The 13751-nt window shown below is 48.0% G+C and overlaps 1 protein-coding gene across 1 annotated transcript in view; it reads right to left on the bottom strand.

Annotated features, from left to right (window-relative positions):
- The window catches only part of LOC137521734 (paired box protein Pax-6-like), a 101938-nt gene that overhangs the window by 41553 nt on the left and 46634 nt on the right, over positions 1–13751 (bottom strand). The gene's annotated exons all lie outside the window — the stretch shown is intronic.

Genomic DNA, 13751 nt, shown 5'->3' with positions numbered 1-13751 from the left:
AGGGGGAAAAGTATTAACAACCTCTCCACCACCAGCATGAGCCGCCACATGCTATCCAAACATCCCACTCTGTGGGCAAACGCGGCAGGACAGGGTACCAGCAACACTGCCTCCCTTGGGTTCACCAGACTCACCACCAGACCCGCCTCAGCAGCAGCAGTGGCCCAGCCATTGCGTGGTTCACAACATTCACAAACATCAGACGACGCTGACACTGTCACTTTCCGGAGTAGTGCTCTTGAGGTCTCCCAGTGTTCCTCAAACACAACAACCAACAGCCCTTCCGTGTGCAGCGCTACGGTTCAGTTGTCTGTGTCGGAGATGTTTGAGCGCAAGAGGAAATTGCCAGCAAATGACCCCCGGGCCGTGGCAGTAACAGCCAGCATAGCCAAGCTTCTGGCCTGCGAAATGCTGCCATATCGAGTGGTGGAGACAAACAGCTTCAAGGGCATGATGTCAGTGGCCATCCCACGTTACGTGGTTCCCAGCCGCTACCACTTTGCGCGCTCTGCAGTGCCTGAGTTGCATGAGCACGTGGTCAGCAAAATAACCCGAAGCTTGAAGAATGCCGTTGCCTGCAAGGTTCACCTCACCACTGACACTTGGACGAGTGCGTTCGGACAGGGTCGATACATCTCCCTTACCGTGCACTGGGTGAACCTTGTGGAGCCTGGCAGCGATTCCTCACCTGCTACGGCGCGGGTGTTGCCCACGCCGCAAACAGCTGCACCGCCGTCCCTCCCACTGGATAACAACAGCAGCACCTACCTCTCTGACTCCTTCTCCTCCAACGCATCTCAAAGCTGTACCTCATCCGGAAACGCTAACCCAGCAGCAGTAGGATCGTGGAAGCAGTGCAGCACAGCTGTTGGCATGCGTCAGCAAGCGTTGCTGAAGCTGATCTGCCTTGGGGATAAGCAGCACACAGGGGAGGAAATTTGGAAGGGAATAAAGGAACAGACGGATTTGTGGCTGGCACCGCTGGACTTGAAACCGGGCATGGTTGTGTGTGATAATGGGAGTAATCTCATTCGCGCTTTAAGGTTGGCTAAGCTGACACACATCCCTTGCCTGGCGCACGTGATGAACCTAGTAGTTCAGCGGTTCCTGAGGACATACCCAGGCGTGGCCGATCTTCTGTTGAAGGTGCGTCGAGTGGCCAAACATTGTAGAAATTCCAGTACTGCTTCGGGGGCACTCGCCAAGATGCAGGAGCGCTTCAATCTCCCCCACCATCGCTTGCTGTGTGATGTCCCTACGCGCTGGAATTCTACGCTGCACATGCTAGCACGCTTTTGTGAGCAGAAGAGTGCAGTGGTCCAGTACATGACGGCGCAGTACCGAGGTGCATCCGGACAGCTGCCAAGCTTCTGTGGATCCGATTGGGCCAACATGTTGGACCTCTGCCAAGTCCTCCAAAATTTTGAGCAATCCACGTTGCTTGTGAGCAGTGACAACTCTTCAGTCAGCATTACCATACCACTGCTGTGTTTACTGAAGAGGTCAATGTTGAAAATCAAGGAAACAGCTGTCATGATGCAACTGGGGGAATCTGAAGGAGAAAACGATCAGCGTGATGGTACCAACATCAGGCCATCCGCCTCAGGGAACGCTGGCCCCAGCAGCTATGACGAAGAAGAGGAGGAGGAACAGCTGGAGTTGGAGCAGGAATTTCATGCCACCACTGACGAGGGCCAGAGCGGTGCACGTTGGACTTCCACAATTCAGCGCGAATGGTCAGCAGAAGCAGACCAGGAGGAAGGTGACGACTATGATGCATCACAACAACTATCACAACGCTCACAAGAGGATGATGAGGATTCTGGTAGGACTCTTGCACACATGGCTCAATTCATGCTAGACTGAACGCGACCCACGCATTGTGCGCATTCTGGACAACACCAATTACTGGGTTTATACCCTTCTGGATCCACGGTACAAACACAATGTTCCAAAACTGCTTGAAGAAAGAGTCAGACAGGTCAAAATGGAAGAATACCAGCAGGCCCTTGTGGAGACTTTAGAGAGGAGATTGACATCCTCCCCCTCCTCTAGCCAGTTGTACGCCGATAGACTGACTTCCGCAAACCCAGGACGACCAGGAGGGCAGCAAACAACGCAAGCCGCAGCTAGTGCCCAAAAGGGAATGGTATCGGCAGTGTCCTTGGAGTGGGAAAATTTTCTGACACCCATGCAGCAGCAGCCCACTGAACAGCAAGCGTGCAGATCCACCTCCAACACCGATCGCCTGGAGAAGATGGTCAAGGACTACATGTCAGATGACGTAGCTGTGTCGAACAATCCATTTGCACCCTTCAACTATTGGGTATCAAAGCTAGACACCTGGCACGAACTGGCAATGTACGCAATAGAGGTGCTGGCTTGCCCGGCAGCCAGCGTTATGTCGGAACGCTGTTTCAGTGCTGCCGGAGGCATCGTCACAGATCGGCGTATCCGCCTCTCCACAGAAAATGCAGACCGTCTGACTCAAATTAAAATGAATCAATCCTGGATTGGAAATGACTACGCAACACTCCAGGACCCCAACCAAGTAACATGACCAATGAACATCTGGGATGGTGTAGCGTTTCCGGTCCCTGTTTATTGAACCTCTCATCTGTATTACATTTATGACTGCATGGCGGCAAAAAGCATTGCTGCTATATCCGCACGCTTTTTGTCCTCATGCAAGGCCTGGGTTGTTGTGTCTCAAAAAGCATGGCCTTCTCCTCCTGCGCCTGCTCCTGTTCCATCACGTGTGCTGCTGCTGCTGGGTTAGCATTGCCGGTCCCTGTTTATGGAACCTCTTATCTTTATTACATTTATGACTGCATGGCGGTACAAAGCATGCTATCCGCACGCTTCTTGTCCTCATGCAAGGCCTGGGTTGTTGTGTCTCACAAAGCGTGGCCTTCTCCTCCTGCGTCTCCTCCTGTTCCATCCCGTCTGCTGCTGCTGGGTTAGCGTTGCCGCGTGGTCCCTGAATATTGAACCACTTATCTTTATTACATTTATGACTGCATGGCGGTACAAAGCATGCTATCCGCACGCTTCTTGTCCTCATGCAAGGCCTGGGTTGTTGTGTCTCACAAAGCGTGGCCTTCTCCTCCTGCGCCTCCTCCTGTTCCATCACGTCTGCTGCTGCTGGGTTAGCGTTGCCGCGTGGTCCCTGTTTATTGAACCACTTATCTTTATTACATTTATGACTGCATGGCGGTACAAAGCATGCTATCCGCACGCTTCTTGTCCTCATGCAAGGCCTGGGTTGTTGTGTCTCACAAAGCGTGGCCTTCTCCTCCTGCGCCTCCTCCTGTTCCATCACGTGTGCTGCTGCTGGGTTAGCGTTGCCGCGTGGTCCCTGTTTATTGAACCACTTATCTTTATTACATTTATGACTGCATGGCGGTACCTCATGCAAGGCCTGGGTTGTTGTGTCTCACAAAGCGTGGCCTTCTCCTCCTGCGCCTCCTCCTGTTCCATCACGTCTGCTGCTGCTGGGTTAGCGTTGCCGCGTGGTCCCTGTTTATTGAACCACTTATCTTTATTACATTTATGACTGCATGGCGGTACCTCATGCAAGGCCTGGGTTGTTGTGTCTCACAAAGCGTGGCCTTCTCCTCCTGCGCCTCCTCCTGTTCCATCACGTCTGCTGCTGCTGGGTTAGCGTTGCCGTGTGGTCCCTGTTTATGGAACCTCTTATCTTTATTACATTTATGACTGCATGGCGGTACAAAGCATGCTATCCGCACGCTTCTTGTCCTCATGCAAGGCCTGGGTTGTTGTGTCTCACAAAGCGTGGCCTTCTCCTCCTGCGCCTCCTCCTGTTCCATCACGTCTGCTGCTGCTGGGTTAGCGTTGCCGCGTGGTCCCTGTTTATTGAACCACTTATCTTTATTACATTTATGACTGCATGGCGGTACAAAGCATGCTATCCGCACGCTTCTTGTCCTCATGCAAGGCCTGGGTTGTTGTGTCTCACAAAGCGTGGCCTTCTCCTCCTGCGCCACCCTCCTCCTGTTCCATCACGTGTGCTGCTGCTGGGTTAGCGTTACCGGTCCCTTTTCCTGGAACCTCTTATATGTATTACATTTATGACTGCATGCCGACAAAAAGCATGTTACCTGTGCAAAGAAAACAGACATTTCCCGCATTTAAAAGACAGTTTTCCCTTTGAAACTTTAAAATCGATTTTCTCAAAAACTATAACCTCTTTTTGCTAATTTTTTTTTCCTCTTGTACCCACTCCCAAGGTGCACATACCCTGTAAATTTGGGGTATGTAGCATGTAAGGAGGCTTTACAAAGCACAAAAGTTCGGGTCTCCATTGACTTCCATTATGTTCGGAGTTCGGGTCGAACACCCGAACATCGCGGCCATGTTCGGCCTGTTCGGCCCGAACCCGAACATCTAGATGTTCGCCCAACACTAGCCAGGTGCATGATATGCGTGCATGAAAAAAGAGCGCCGTGAAAAATGGGCCCGGCTGGATAACGAAATTGCGCTAGTGGATAACTAAATCTGATAACGATAAACATTATTATCAAACTTGGTTAACGATAAATACCATTGTAAAAACAGACGGGAAATAATAACGAAAAGATATTAACGTAAAAATCATTACGTAATTCAACAATACCGCTTAAACCAACCCTACTCTCACACAGAACCCTCCCCTGGTGGTGCCTAAAACGAACCACTCCCCTGGTGGCGCGGTGCCTAACCCCTCCCCTGGTGGTGCCTAACCACCTTCCTCTATTCCGGTGGTGCCTAACCTCAGCCCCCCCTTCCCCGGTGGTGCCTAACCATAATCACCCCCCTGGTGATGCCTAACCCTAACCACCCCCCCCTGGTGTTGCCTAACCCTAACCACCCCCCCCCCCCCCCTAGTGTTGCCTAACCCTAACCACTCCCTCTGCAGTAGCACTCGTTTACACATAGAACCGATAATATCTTTGATAATGTAAAATCTGTGCATACAAACAAAATAATATGATAAAAACTATAACGTTGCAAGCTTCTAAAATGATAACATACTTCAAAAACTTGAATGTTCTAAAGTTGTTAACGATATTCATTGCGGCACACTTTTTTCAGTTTTCTTTGCCGTATTAACGATAATTGCATTAGAGTCTACCCTCAGCCGGCGCCCTTTTTTCCTGCTACCGTATGTTATAGTATAGGTGTGTCTGATGCTCCCCCCTCTGGCCTTCAGCAATGCGCCACAGATGGTGACTTGCATCGCCTGCCCCTAGAAATGGGCCTTACTTATCTTTTTCCATAACACTCCAGGACAGGTACACTTCGAGAGTTGACTCCTCCCAGGAAACAGGAAACATCCATGAGCCTCTCTATATCTTTTGACCCACAACAGGTGCCCGGCAGTATGGATGTTTCCTGTTCTGGGAACAGGTCTCTCTATATGGGTGCTACCTGTCCTGGAGAGCTTGTGGGGTTAAGGGCGGTGTGGCGCCGAGACGAGGCAGTGAGGTGGTAGAAACCTCCGTCTCTATCTATTCATACCTCTGCTTGTCCGGGCTTGTGGGCAGCTGATGGGAGCAGAGAGAACCATGGCGAAGACGCAATGTGGCTGTAGCCGCCGGCTGGAGGTAGACGCGGAGAGGAATGGCTATTGCGGAGGCGGACGCCAATACTCCTCGGATCCGACCAGGGACCAAGATGGCGGCACAGACGTTTCCGGCGGCCGCCTGACGTCACTTCCGTGCGCCGGATTGAAGAGCCGTGGCGACCTGGTGTCCGGCGCACTTGCAATCGGCAGTGATGGAGGGCGGCTCAGCGGCTGGTGGCTCGGATGGCCTAACGGCTAGTGCGGCTGCCGGCTCTGCGGCGGTACCTGTAGCTGTGTCTACCGTGGTGCCTGCAGTGAGCCCCTCCGCAGTTTCATCTGAAGGCCGGACACAGGAAAGACCGAGGAAGCCGGAGGGCACAATCCAAGTCCCAGGAGGGGTGAGACATCAGACTGTGTGTCTGTGAGCTGGCTTGTTAGAATGTCTCATCTTGGCTGTCACGTTTTACTGATGTGTATCGGTGAGAGGATTAAGCACTTAGTATGGTGGTTTCCTCTATGTGTTCAAAGGCTATGTTATCCCTGGGTGGTCTGACTAGTATTTTCACCACATGATTGGGTGTGGTGGAAGTTTTTTTGTGACTGTTCAGTAACTATGTTTACTGATGTTTGGCTGGTGTTGATGATATCTTTCAGACTGGTCCTGAGGCTGGCGAGAGCTCTAGGCCCAAGCCCAGTAGAAGATGCCCAGCCTGTAATATAAAGCTGTCCCCTTCATGGAGTAAAACTTTCTGTCAGCAGTGTACTTTAAGAGTACTTAATGAAGAATCTGCAGTACAGTATAAAGACTTTCTGGGAATCATGAAAAATGAAATGACTGATTCTATCAAAGCCTTTAAAGAAGCATTGGCGAACTCTTTAATGCAAACACAGACGGTGGTGGACCAACCGGTTACTCCGGTCTCAGGTCCGAGTGCTTTAAATCAAACTACAATGCCAGCGGGAAATCGTAGGGCTAAGCAGGTGGTTACAGTGCCTGCATCGGCAACAGTGACTGGGGATGCTACTATAACGGCACCAGTAAAAGGTCATGGAAAAGCGAAGTCGAAATCTAACCGTCCGGTGTTATCGGATTCAGAACCAGTAAAAGGTCATGGAAAAGCGAAGTCGAAATCTAACTGTCCGGTGTTATCGGATTCAGAACCGGAGGAAGATTGGGAAGATATCTCTGATGAGGAGTCAGGCGATGAGCTTTCAGATGGGGAGAAAGATACAGAAAAGGAAAAACCATCTAAGTTTAAATTCCCGGCAAGCGAGACAGAGGAGTTGCTTAAAGCCATTTATGAATCATTAGGATTAAGTGTTGATAATCCCCAAGCAGTATCAACTCATGATGCATTATATGCTGGCATGGAGAATAACCAGCCATTAGTGTTCCCGGTTCACGAATCTTCTAAAGTCACGATAAATAGTCAATGGAAAAATCCAGATAAAAAAGTTTTTTTATCCAGGGGTTTTAAAAGGAGATTTCCTTTTTCTGAGGAGGACAGTAATTACTGGGATAAGTGTCCCAAGTTAGATTCAGCGTTTTCACAAGTGGAAAAAGATAATGAGCTGGCGTTTGAAGATTTAGGTAATCTGAAGGACCAATCTGACAAAAGGGCTGAATTTGCCCTAAAGAAAACCTGGTTGACCATTTGTGCAATCTTCAGACCAGTGCTAGCTACAACTTGTGTAGCTCGAACATTGGACCTGTGGATGCGTCAGGTTGAGAGGCACATTAAGATAGGGTCTAGCAAGGAAACGATTTTAAACTCGTTTACGGTCATGTTCAAGTCTATTTTTTACATTATTGATGCGGCTACTGAAGCCATTAGATTAATCGCAAAGGCGGCCGGTCTTTCCAATGTGGCAAGAAGACACATTTGGATTAAGACCTGGGATGGTAGTTCTTTATCAAAGAACAAGGTGTGTACCATTCCATTTTTGGGCGATTTATTGTTTGGGCCAGAATTGGACAATATTCTGGAACGAACTTCGGATAAGAAGAAATCGTTTCCTAAGAAAAAACCCTTTCGCCAGGGGAAAAGGTTTTTTTCGAAAAAACAGGCAAGATCCCAAAGCAAGGTCCCAGCCGAGAAGGAAACCCTGGTCATTTAATAGAGAACAGAATAAGCCGAACGTCCTGTTCAGAAATTCTGCCCCCAATCCCAAACCCCAGCAATGACGGTCAATAGAATGTGGGAGGGAGATTGGGCCTGTTCTTCCCACAGTGGAAAGAGTTTGTTACGAGCCTGTTCATTTTAAGTCTAATTCAAAAAGGATATCACATTTCTTTCCAGCAAGTTCCTCTGGAAAGATTCGTGGTAACCGGTTCAAATTTGACTCCAGAGGAACAAATAGTTCTGCAGGAGATCTTAGCAGACATGCTAGTCAGAGGAGTAGTCTCCCTGGTCCCGGCTTGGGAGCAGGGGGAGGGGTTTTATTCCAGAATCTTCCTAGTGAAGAAACAGTCAGGGAAGTTTCGACTAATCCTCAATCTCAAACCCCTAAACCCATACATCAAATACCAGAAGTTCAAGATGGAGTCAATCTTTTCAATAAAGAACCTGCTGCTGAAGGACTGCTTCATGTTAAGCATAGATCTGAAGGACGCATATTGGCACGTTCCAATCGAGGAGAAATCACGAACTTTTCTGAGGTTTGCAGTGAAAGGAAAGACAGGAATTCGACATTATCAATTCAATTGCCTCCCATTTGGAATCAAATCGGCGCCAAGAATATTTACAAAAGTAGTGGCAGAGATAGTGGCATCCTTTCATGCTCAAGAAATCATGGTGATCCCGTATTTGGATGATCTGCTAATTATGGCGGAATCGGTGCAGACTTTAGAGAATCATCGAGAGATAGTATTGAATCAACTTCAGCGAGCAGGCTGGATAATAAGTTGGGAGAAATCCCAGTTAGAACCGACACAATTAATCCAATTCTTGGGTTTTCTGGTGGACTCCAGAGCGCAGAAAATCTATCTCCCACAGACAAAGATAGACAAGGTGGTTCAGGAAGTGAATTGTTTTCTGGAGAAGAACTCGATAACAGTCAGAGAGGCAATGAGATTACTGGGGTTGCTGACCTCAACAGCTCCAGCGATTCAATGGGCCCTGAAACATACAAGGAAGCTGCAATCCTGGATCTTGAAAAAATGGGCCAAAACAATGGTGTCTCTGGAACAAGTTCTTTTAATTACGGCCAGAGTAAAACACGACCTGCAGTGGTGGATTACACCAACTCGTCTAACACAAGGCAGGTTATCAGGAAACAAAGCAAGCGCTCACCAATATGGGCCGCATCTGAATGACTCACCACCTCACCTTAGGACATCTGCTCTGGAGATTTACCTCAACGTTGGTGCAGATGTCCAGTATATCTATATTTTTGCATGCAAAACTATGATGGAAGCTAAAATTTCTCCATAGACCATTATTGCATTGTTTGGATGCGGGCGTACATTTTAGTCCAGGGGGGGCGGTGTGCGCCACAGCGATTAACCATTCAATTGTACAGTATTGGGTCAGGGATGCGCAGCCTTTTACCTATATTTTGTATCCACAAGGCAGGTTATGGCAGTATCCGGTGGAGATAGTTCTCACGACAGATGCGAGTCATACAGGTTGGGGCGCTTTTGTCCAGGAGTTCGAAATGCAGGGTCTCTGGCCAGAGCATATGAAGGATCAGTCCTCAAATTTCAGGGAGCTATTAGCAGTAAAACTAGCCATGATAGGTTCTATGCACATCATCAGAGGACACCATATTCGGCTGCGAACAGACAACTGTAGTGGCATATATCAATCGTCAGGGGGGCACGAGGTTGATGAAACTCTTACAGCTGGCTCTGGAGATTCTAGACCTAGCAGAGCAGAATTTGGAATCTTTAACAGCGGTACATCTGAAGGGGGCACTAAACATCCGAGCGGATTGGTTGAGCCGCTCTCAGACATCCAATACAGAGTGGACATTGAGTCAAGAGGGATTCCAAGAGTTGGTAAGGCAATGGGGGAGTCCTGCAGTAGATCTTTTTGCCAACAGGGAGAACTCGAAGTGTCGAAATTGTTTCTCTCTGAATATCAGGGACAAGCCAGCAGCAGTAGATACGTTACCACAACCATGGACGAACGGCCTGCTGTATGCTTTCCCACCACTAAATCTTATGTCACTGGTGTTAAGGAAACTGAAGGAATCCAAAGCAACTATGATACTAATAGCGCCCGACTGGCCCAGGAGATCATGGTACCCACTATTACTGAAGATGAGGATAGACGGGCCATTTCGTCTACCAATAGACAGACAAATGATAACTTTACAGGGGAAGGAGATACCAGGTCTGGAGAAATGGAAAATGTCGGCCTGGTTACTGAGGAGCTGATACTTAAGAGTCATGGACTTTCTGATAAAGTTATAGAAACATTAATTAAAAGTAGGAAAAGAAATATCAGAGCTATTTATTTGAAATACTGGAAGACGTTTAATTTATGGAGACAGCAATCTCGGTATAAGTCTACGGAAATTGCGACTGTTCTGGAGTTTTTACAAGCCGGTATAGATAAGGGTCTGGCCTTGAGTACTATCAAGGTTCAGATTTCAGCACTTTCTGTTTTTTTGGATAAGAAGCTTGCAATTCATCCTTTAGTTATTAGGTTTGTGAAATCGATTGAGAGGAACAGACCGATTTTAGTTCAACCCTTTCCTAAATGGGATCTTTCAGTTGTATTAAAAGCTCTGACACGTTACCCTTTCAATTCCATAGACACTATGGACAATAAGTTACTGACACTGAAAACTATTTTTTTAGTTTCTATTACTACGGCAAGAAGAATCAGTGAGCTGGAGGCACTGTCCTGTAAGGAGCCGTTTTGCATTATACATGAAGATAGGATTATTTTAAGAACAAGTGCGGAGTTCTTACCTAAAGTAGGTGATATATTTTGCAGGAAGCAGGAAATAGTGCTTCCATCTTTTTTTCCTAATCCTTCCAATGAAAGAGAATTGGAGTGGCAATCGCTGGATGTGAGGAAGACTGTTATAGCATATCTGGACAGGGTCAGTTCTTTCAGAAAATCAGAAGCCCTGTTTGTTAATTTCACTGGTAGACTAGTGGGCCAGAAGGCCTCGAAGAAGACATTAGCCAATTGGATAAAGTTATGCATATTGAAAGCTTATAAGGTTATGGATCAACAACCTCCAGACAACCTTCGGGCACATTCCACTAGAGCAACGGCTACAACCTGGGCTTACAGGGCTGGAGCTTCGCCTCTGGAGATCTGCAAGGCGGCTACCTGGAAGAACCTGGGGACCTTCGCACGTCACTACAGGCTGGATCGGTTATCTGCTTCAGATCAAGGTTTCAGAAGGAAAGTCCTACAAGCAGTCAGCCCACCCTAAGGTTTGTGATGTTAAATTTCTTTGTTATCATCTCGAAGTGTACCTGTCCTGGAGTGTTATGGAAAAACCAGGAATTAGCAAACCTGGTAAGACTATTTTTAGTAACACTCCAGGACAGGTGGGGGTAACCCACCCTCTTGTTTCTATTCACAGATACATATATAGATAACTGTACAAATTAGAGTCTATGTTAAGGGTATTGTGCTAGCAGGATGCAAGGTGGTTAGACCTGTTTTGTTTCTTGGATACCTACTGCCGGGCACCTGTTGTGCGTCAAAAGATATAGAGAGGCTCATGGATGTTTCCTGTTTCCTGGGAGGAGTCAAGTCTCGAAGTGTACCTGTCCTGGAGTGATCCTTACCAGGTTTGCTAATTCCTGGTTTCACCTCAACTACAAGGCCGTTTTCCCGATTGGCACCGTTATAATGGCAATCACGAAGATGCATGCAGACTGAATGCATTCCGATTTCACTAAAAAGCAGTTGCTGACCCTGCTGCATTTTTCTGGCATTTGCATTTGTGTTCAATGAAAAGAAAAGCACACACACAAAATATGCATACTAAAATCACAGTTGCTTTGTGGTGCAGTTGCTTTGTGATTGTGATTTGCGATTATCGGTGTGAAATGACCCTACGTCCATTTTATTATGATCTCGGCAATGCTTTGTGGAAAATGGTTGTGGTCTCTGCACCAGAGATGTGCGTGAGCAAAGAGGTATCTTGTGCATGCTACTCTAGTCTGAGCATTCATTTTCTATATAGCTATATTTTAGTCTTTTACTGTTTTGTTTTGTATTTTTCCTTTTTTTGTCTTTATAGACCCTGTGTTTGTTGCCAGTCTCAACCTATTCCTGGCCCATTGCTTGTTGTCTGTCTGCTGCCGCTTGTCCCAGTCTTGATAAGTTATGCCTGTTGTCAGCTTCTGTCAGCTGTGTTGGTTCCCCAGGACTCCACTGGACCAGGCAGGGAGGCCTGACGGGTTCTCAAAGAGGTGGTTACTGTCACAGATTGTACCTAATCTGTTGGCATCATCACCATGGCCACCCTCGCTGCATCTGGTGGTGATACTCACCATGGGGTTGATTCACCAAGCTTTTCTTTTGAGGCTCCTTTTACACATGCATTGCAAGTGTGAATTGCATTACCCTGTTTTACCGCAGGGTAAAGCAACAGCAATTGGGCCTAGCACACTTACCCCGTCTCATTGCGCCGGGCGTGCCAAGCCGCCATTGAGCCACCACAAAGTGGTAATGTAATGTATATCAATGGGCCAAGCATACCTGGATGGTGCCGGCGTTGCAGTGCACATGCATGGACCAACGGGAGTATGACGGGGATCCCCAGGAATTGCAGTCATGTATTTTCTGTCCAACAAGGAGACTCTATGCATATGACCCTGTCAGCGCTCTCTGCTGCAGGGTCATATGTTTGTGATTTTGTGTGTAGCGGTTCGATGTGGCTGCCAGAAAGATACATAGAGTGCGTACTTCTCTTGCGCAGACTGGCCACGACTGGCCGAAGTTACAGGACCCGGTACCGGCGATACAGGAGGCTAAGGACGGTGGCGTGGGAGCAATTCGCAGGCATGGAGCTGGAGGAAATCCCAGGTATATATAAAACTTTTATTACACATAGTCTCTGGTCTCCTTTAAAATAACTTTTCAGCATTTTATCATTCAAAAAGCCCCCAAAACTTGGTGAAAAAATACTATCAAAATTATTTTGAGTATTTTCTTGCTTGCTGGTGGTTTAAAAGACATTTTACTAACAAGACCATGAAAAGATCGATGAAAAGTGGCTGATTTCTTGTAGAATCGACCAGCTTAGTCGATCGAGCAGGATGCAAGATATCGGTCAATCACACAGGAATTTGCTACTGTTCACATGTCATTTGATTGACTCCAAATCGATTTTTGCAATCAGAGCATGGAGACACAACATCGGTCAGATCGAATGTGAAGGGGAATCGCATAGGATATCATTTGTAGTGTGTGGGTCACTAGTCAATCGACTTTTGGTCAACCATACTGCAGTTGATTCCTTAATCAAGTCAATCACATTGTCGATTGAATCAGAATCACTAGATGTATGGCTAGCTTTAGAGTAAAACAAAAATTAAGCTTTCAACTAATAAGCATCAGAAATTGTTCCTGTATATTAACCACTTGCCGACCGCGCACTCATAACGCGCGTCGGCAAAGTGGCAGCTGCAGGACCAGCGACGCAGTTCTGCGTCGCCGGCTGCAGGCTAATTAATCAGGAAGCAGCCTCTCGCGCGATCGCGGCCGATCGCGGCTCGCAGGCTAAATGTAAACACAAGCGGAAATAATCCGCTTTGTTTACATTGTACGCCGCTGCTGCGCAGCAGCGCCGCAAGGCAGATCGGCGATCCCCGGCCAATCAGCGGCCGGGGATCGCCGCCATGTGACATGGGACAGCCTGTCACTGGCTGCACAGGACGGATAGCGTCCTGTGTAGCCCCGATCACCGGAGGGGTAGCAGGTAGGAGAGGGAGGGGGGAATCCTGCGGTGGAGGGGGCTTTGAGGTGCCCCCCCCCCTCCGCAACACCCACAGCATGCAGAAGCGATCAGACCCCCCCAGCACATCATCCCCCTAGGGGGGAAAAAAGGGGGGCGATCTGATCGCTCTGCATGCCAGCTGATCTGTGCTGGGGGCTGTAGAGGCTACCCAGCACAGATCTGAAAATACAGCGCTGGTCCTTAAGGGGGGGTAAAGGCTATGTCCTCAAGTGGTTAACAAGATGTTTAATCACACAGCTTATATACA

The sequence above is a fragment of the Hyperolius riggenbachi genome, chromosome 6 (genome assembly GCF_040937935.1).
Source record: "Hyperolius riggenbachi isolate aHypRig1 chromosome 6, aHypRig1.pri, whole genome shotgun sequence".
NCBI classification, from domain to species: Eukaryota; Metazoa; Chordata; class Amphibia; order Anura; family Hyperoliidae; genus Hyperolius; species Hyperolius riggenbachi.
Note: the sequence above shows the minus strand (reverse complement) of the source record. Positions and strands in the feature narration are given on the sequence as shown.